This window comes from Hirundo rustica, unplaced genomic scaffold, assembly GCF_015227805.2.
Source record: "Hirundo rustica isolate bHirRus1 unplaced genomic scaffold, bHirRus1.pri.v3 scaffold_224_arrow_ctg1, whole genome shotgun sequence".
Taxonomy (NCBI): Eukaryota; Metazoa; Chordata; class Aves; order Passeriformes; family Hirundinidae; genus Hirundo; species Hirundo rustica.
In genome coordinates this window covers 32,434-38,830 of record NW_026690284.1, presented here as the reverse complement: position 1 = coordinate 38,830, position 6,397 = coordinate 32,434, and the positions used below count along the sequence as shown (strand labels likewise).

Genomic DNA, 6,397 nt, shown 5'->3' with positions numbered 1-6,397 from the left:
CTGTTGTCACAATGCTCTGCTGGGTTCCGTGGGGCTGTGCTGTGTCACAGTGGACACTGAGCTCCACGTGCCCTGGCACTATCCAAGTGGCACCTGGCTTCCATGAGGCCCCGCTGTGTTTGCAGTGGACACTTGGTTCCCCAAGATGTCCTTGTGTCACAGAGCTCTCCTGGTGCCATGAGGCCCGGCTGTGTTGATGCCTTCAAGAACCCAGAAATAAAGTAACAGCCTTGGAGATAATATTATAGAGGAGGTAATAGAAAGGCTGATCTTTATTGGAGGCCTCCAAGGGGCAGATATGGAAAATGTCCACAAAACGCCCAGCCCCCCAAAGGGTGAATACAGTTCTATAAATTTAGCAGATTAGCACATTTGACAAAAATCACCAGTTAGGAGCACAGGTGGTGAGGCATGACAAAATTCCTTGCAAGAGTCACTCTGTCCATGACTGGACACCTCAGGCACAGCAAGGAAGGAAAACAACAACAGAACCAAACAAAATCCAGGTAATCAAACCAGAAATGAACCGAGGACTGTCCCTGTGTGTGTGACAAGAGGACAGTGAGGGTAAGGATAAAAGGAACACGGCCTAAAAGCGTCACAGAGCTCCAACTTAACAGGACTTGACTTATACCCGAACCTCAACTTACACCTTCAACTTCACAATTTAGCAAAAGAACAGCACTTGACAGTATTTATCCGAACTTAGAAACTATGACTTAGCCATTTACAGAGGAATAGTATTTAACTTAGCTTATAACTTCTATTAAACCTGGAATTATGGTAAAGCACTTCACAAAGCACTGACTCAGAAAACTCTAAACCCTACAACTTCAAGTTATCCAGATTTTGACAAGAGGAAGTCAGGAGAAGGGAGAGAGAGAGAGAGATGCACAAGTCCAGACCTTAGATCCAGCATCATCTCAGCTGCTGTGAGCTCCGGGGCCGTGGGACGTGTCAGTGTCACACCTGTGTCACAGCCTCACCTGATCTGGTCCCTCTCACAGGTGGGGTTTTCAGGGTGCCAGGGGCTTGGCAGCCACTTTGGGGCTGCACTAGAGGCTGCAGTGGCTGGGGCTGGGGCAGTGACCATCCCAAAACCACCTCAGAAACCTGGGATGCACCAAAATCCCTTCAAGAACGTGAAATACCCAAAAACTCACTCAAGAAGGGGTTCCCCCTCCCTTCATCATCCCAAACCTTTGGCTGTCTCATTCCAGACTTCACCACATGCTCCCAATCCCCACCCAAACCCATCCCAGCTCTCCTGGACATCAAGACCCCCTTCCCAAGCTATATTTCTCCCATCCCACCCCTCCCAATCCCCATCCCACCCATCCTGCCCCACCCAATGCTCACCTCACCCCTCCTGATCTGCATCCCACTTTGCCCAACCCCTTTCCAACCCCATTCCATGCTGAGGGGCTGAGGATTTGAGTAATTTTGCGGTGGGATTGAGTAGTTTTCAGTGGCAATGAGTGTTTTTGGGGTGACAGATCAAACCCTCTTGTCTCTTTGAGCGATAAGAAGTGGAGACAACCACACCAAATACCCCCAAATCCTCCCAAGTATCATCTGGAATCCCAGATTCTCTTGAAACACAAGGAAAAAGTGAGGCTTCAGATGCCTTTAATGAATTTGTTGATTTTCAGTCCAATTTTGCTGGTTTTAAAGTGATGAAGATGAACCAAAAGAATATTAGGAACCACCAAACTAAAGGACCACCAGCCCAGTGTCTTCCCAATGTGGGTTCTCTAATGGGGGATGGAGTTGGAGCACTGCAGGAAGCTTTCCCCATAGTCGGGGCACTCGCAGGGCTTCCCTTACCGGTGCCTCCGTTGGTGTTTGGTCAAGTGAGAGCTGTCTGAGAAGCTCTTCCCACACTGGGGACATTCTTAGGGCCTCTCCCCAGTGTGGATGCGCCGGTGGGTGATGAGGTTGGAGTTGCGCTTGAAGCCCTTCCCACATTCAGGGCAGCGGAAGGGCCTCTCCTCTGTGTGAATCCGCTGGTGCACGAGGAGAACTGAGCTGGTCTGAAACCTCTTCCCACACTCAGGACACTCGTAGGGCCTCTCCCCAGTGTGGATCATCTGGTGGACGATCAGCTGGGACCTCTGGTTGAAGCCCTTCCCACATTCCCCACACTTGTATGGCCTTTCCTCAGCGTGGATGTTCCGGTGGCAGATCAAGTGGGAGCGCTGGCTGAAGCTCTTCCCACACTGCTCACACTTGTAGGGCCGTTCTTTGGTGTGAATCCTCTGGTGGCAGTTCAGGATGGAGCTCTGTTTGAAGCTCATCCCACATTCCCCACACTCGTAGGGCCTCTCCCCAGTGTGGATGCGCCGGTGCCTGATGAGGGTGGAGTTGTGCTTGAAGCCCTTCCTGCAGTCGGGGCAGCGGAAGGGCCTCTCCTCTGTGTGAATCCGCTGGTGCTGGAGGAGAGTGGAGCTGGTCTGAAACCGCTTCTGACACTTGGCACACTCGTAGGGCCTCTCCCCAGTGTGGAGCATTTGGTGAATGATCAACAGGGACCTCTGGTTGAAGCCCTTCCCACATTCCCCACACTTGTATGGCCTTTCCTCAGTGTGGATGTTCTGGTGGCGGATCAAGTGGGAGCGCCTGGCTGAAGCTCTTCCCACATTGCTCACACTTGTAGGGCCGTTCCTTGGTGTGGATCCTCTGGTGGCAGATCAGGCTGGAGCTCTGGCTGAAGCTCATCCCACATTCCCCACACTCATAGGGCCTCTCCCCAGTGTGGATGCGCCGGTGGGTGATGAGGTGGGAGTTTTGCTTGAAGCCCTTCCTGCAGTCGGGGCAGCGAAAGGGCCTCTCCTCTCTTTGAATCCGCTGGTGCTTGAGGAGATTGGAGCTGGTCTGAAACCTCTTCTGACACTTGGGACACTCATAGGGCGTCTCTCCAGTGTGGATGCGCTGATGGGTGATGAGGGTGCAGTTGCGCTTGAAGCCCTTCCCGCAGTCAGGGCAGCAGAAGGGCCTCTCCTCTGTGTGAATGCGCTGGTGTGTGATCAGGAAGGAGTTCCACCTGAAGCTCTTCCCACACTCCAAGCATGTGTGGGGCTTCTCCCTGTCATGATGCTGCTCATGGACCACCAGCTCCGAGCCCTGGCTGAAGCTCTGTCCACCTTCCTGGCACAGGGTGGGTCTTTCCTCCTCAGAGTACCCTGGAATGGGTTTGGAGCCCCTCCTCCTGCAGGATCTCTGGGGCTTTTCCTCCCCATTGGATTCGTGTCCTCTGGAGCTGCTCAAAACGGCCTCTTCCACGAGGTTTTGCAGTGGGGATTTGTACTCCCTGGTCTCCATCCTCAGCTCCTTGTCTAGAGGAGGAAGGACAAGGACAGGATGGGATTTGCCTCCCTGCCACAGGGAAGGGGAAGGAGATTTCCCCCAATGCATCCCCGGCAGGACGGCATCGGCAGCGGGGTTGTCCTGCAGCCAGGGGCCATGCTGGGCTGGGAGATGGAGCAGGAGAGAGGGGGAAAGGGGCACTGACTTCCTCCTCACCTGCCTGGCTGTCCTGGGGCATCTTCCTCTTCATCGCAGCCTCCTCCTCCATCTGGCCAAAGTTTGGGAATATGAAATCGTGATTTCAGTTAAAACAAGGGATGAGTCCGTTGAGTTTGAAGGTCCCCTGCCCAAGTCCATCTCTAGAAGTCACCAGGCATCTGGGGTCCAGAAAAACCTCCCAACAAAATGTTTCAGCCCTGAAAATGCCTCCCAGGAATTCTCTGTCTCTGGTCTTCCCCCTTTGGTCTTCAGGGGTTCCCCCCTGTCCCAGCTGCTGGGGGTCACACTCGTACTGGGGGTCCTGCATCTATTTGGTCACTGCCCTCCCCAGGCTGCTGGGAGTCCCAGGAATACAAAGTTTCCCCCTTTTCCACCTCCCCACTCAGGGATGCTGGGGGTTTGGGGGTCCCTTGGGTCCCTTCTCCCCTCATTCTCTGCTTCGGGGTGCAGGGGCTCCAAGGAGTCCCCCCCTGCCCCTCTCCAGGCTGTTGAGGGTCCCAACAATCGCGGCGCTCCCCCCTCTCTGGGCTCCCCACTTTGGGCTCCTGGGGGACACAGGGCTCTGCTCCTCCAGCCTTGCTGGGGACCCTGGCTGGGGACTTCCAGCCCTTGGGGCTCCTCTCGGCAGATTTGGGCTGGGGGGAACGCAGAGAGGGGTGGGGGATCCCAGGAGTGGCATCACTGGGAGTGACTGGTTTGTACTGAGCTAACTGGAGCCTTAGTGGGGCAACTGGAACTGACTGGGAATGGCTGTGAGCATGCTGAGGGCAACTGGGATATTCTGGGGAGTGTCTGTGCCCATAACGGGGGGACTGGAACCACACTGGGAACAGCTGGGACCATGCTGGGGAGAACTGGGACACCACACTGGGGACAACTGGGAGTGAGTGGGAGTGACTGGGTCTACACTGAGGGCAACTGGGCAGGACTGGGAGGGACTGGGATCATCTGTGGAGTGACTGGGACTATACTAGGGGCAGCTGGGTACAGCTGGAACCATGCTGGGGGCAACTGGGATCCTACTGGGATCACTGTGGGAGAGGCTGGGTCCTGCTTGGGGACACTGGGATCATACACGATCATTCTTGGAGCAACTGGAACTGCACTGAGGGTGACTGGGAGTGGCTGGGAGTAACTGGGATCAGGCTGGAAGCAACTCAGTGCAACTGGGAGTGACTGGGAACATGCTGGGTGCAACTGGGATACACTGGGAGAGACTGAAACCACAGTGGGGGTAAATGGGAACAACTGGAACCACGCTAGATGATAATGGGAGTAGCTGTGCCCATGCTGAGGACCTAGTGGGAACCAGACTGGGAGTGACTGGAAAGGTGCTGGCTGTGACTGGAACCATGCTGGAGGTGACTGGGAGCAACCAAGACCATACTGGGAGTGACAGGGAGTCACTCTGGGCATGACTGGAATAATACTGGAAGCATCTGGGAGAGATTGGAGTCATACTGGGGGTGACTGGAATGAAGCTGGAGGTGATTGGGTCCTACTGGGATCATCCTGGGAGCCACTGGGATTACAGCAGGTGTGAATGGATCCTGACTGGAGGTTACTGGGAGCTACTGGGCCCATGTTGGGAGGAAAATGTGCACACACTGGGAGCAACTGGGATCAACTCGAAGGTGCAGGAACCATGCTGAGGGGACTGAGACCACAACTGGGGAAACTAGGATCATACTGGGAGCAACTGGGACCATGCTTTGGGCAGCTGCCAGAAACTGGGTTCATGCTGGAGGCAACTGGGTGTAACTGGGAAAGACGGGGGTTGTTCTGAGGTAACCAGAACCTTACTGGCGTAACTGGGATATACTGGGAGTGTCTGGAACCATACTGGGAACAGCTGGGACCATGCTGGGAACAACTGGGAGTGAGTGGAACCATGCTGAGAGGGACTGGGACTATTCTAGGCACACCTGAGATCATACTGGGAGGAAATGGGAACAACTGGAATTATTCTGGCAGCAGCCGGGATCATACTGGGATCACAGTGGGAGCAGCTGGGTCCATGCTGGGTGAGACTGGGATCACACTGAGGGTGGCTGGAATCCTACTGGGATTGACTGGGAGCATGCTGGGATATACTGGAAGAGACTGGGATCCATGAGGATCATACTGGAGGCTACTGGGATCGTACTGGCATTGACAGAGAGCAACTGGCATCATACTGGGAGTGACTGTGACTGACTGGAATTAGACTGTTAGTGCCTGGGATCATACTGGGAGTGGCTACAATCATACTGGGATTATAGTGGGTGTGATTGGACCCTGACTAGGGGTTACTGGGAGGTACCAGGCCCATGCTGGGAGCCAACTGTGCTCACACTGGGAGAAACTGGGAGCAACTGGCAATGACAGGATGTATGCTGGTGACAGCTGGGATGTACTGGCAGTGACTGGGATAAAACTGGGGGCAACTGAACCACGCTGGGGTAACTGGGAGTGCCTGGCAATGACTACAAAAATGTTCAGGGCAACTGGGATATACTGGGATATCCTGAGACCATACAGGTGGTGACTGGGACCACACTGGGAGCCACTGGGAATGTGCTGGAGGGAACTGGGACCACGCTGGGGGAACCTGGGGACAATTGTGAGTGACTGGGGCCCTGCTGGGAGAAACTGGGATTGTACTGGACTCATACTAGGATCGTGACTAGGGCTATGCTAGGGGCAACTGGGAGAAACTGGGAACACACTGGATGAAAGTGGGAAGAACTGGGACCATGCTGGGGGCAAATTGCATCACAATAGGGCATGACTGGGCTCATACTGGGAATGCTGGGGAAAATGGGACCACATGGGCTGAGCAACTGGGCTCATACTGGGAGCAGCCACTTCCAGCACCGGGACCCCGAACCCC

The 6,397-nt window shown here is 54.7% G+C and overlaps 1 pseudogene; it reads right to left on the bottom strand.

Moving 5' to 3' along the window:
• The window catches only part of LOC120747843 (zinc finger protein 271-like), an 18,025-nt pseudogene extending 14,449 nt beyond the window's left edge, over positions 1–3,576 (bottom strand).
• Positions 3,577–6,397: the final 2,821 nt, after the last annotated feature.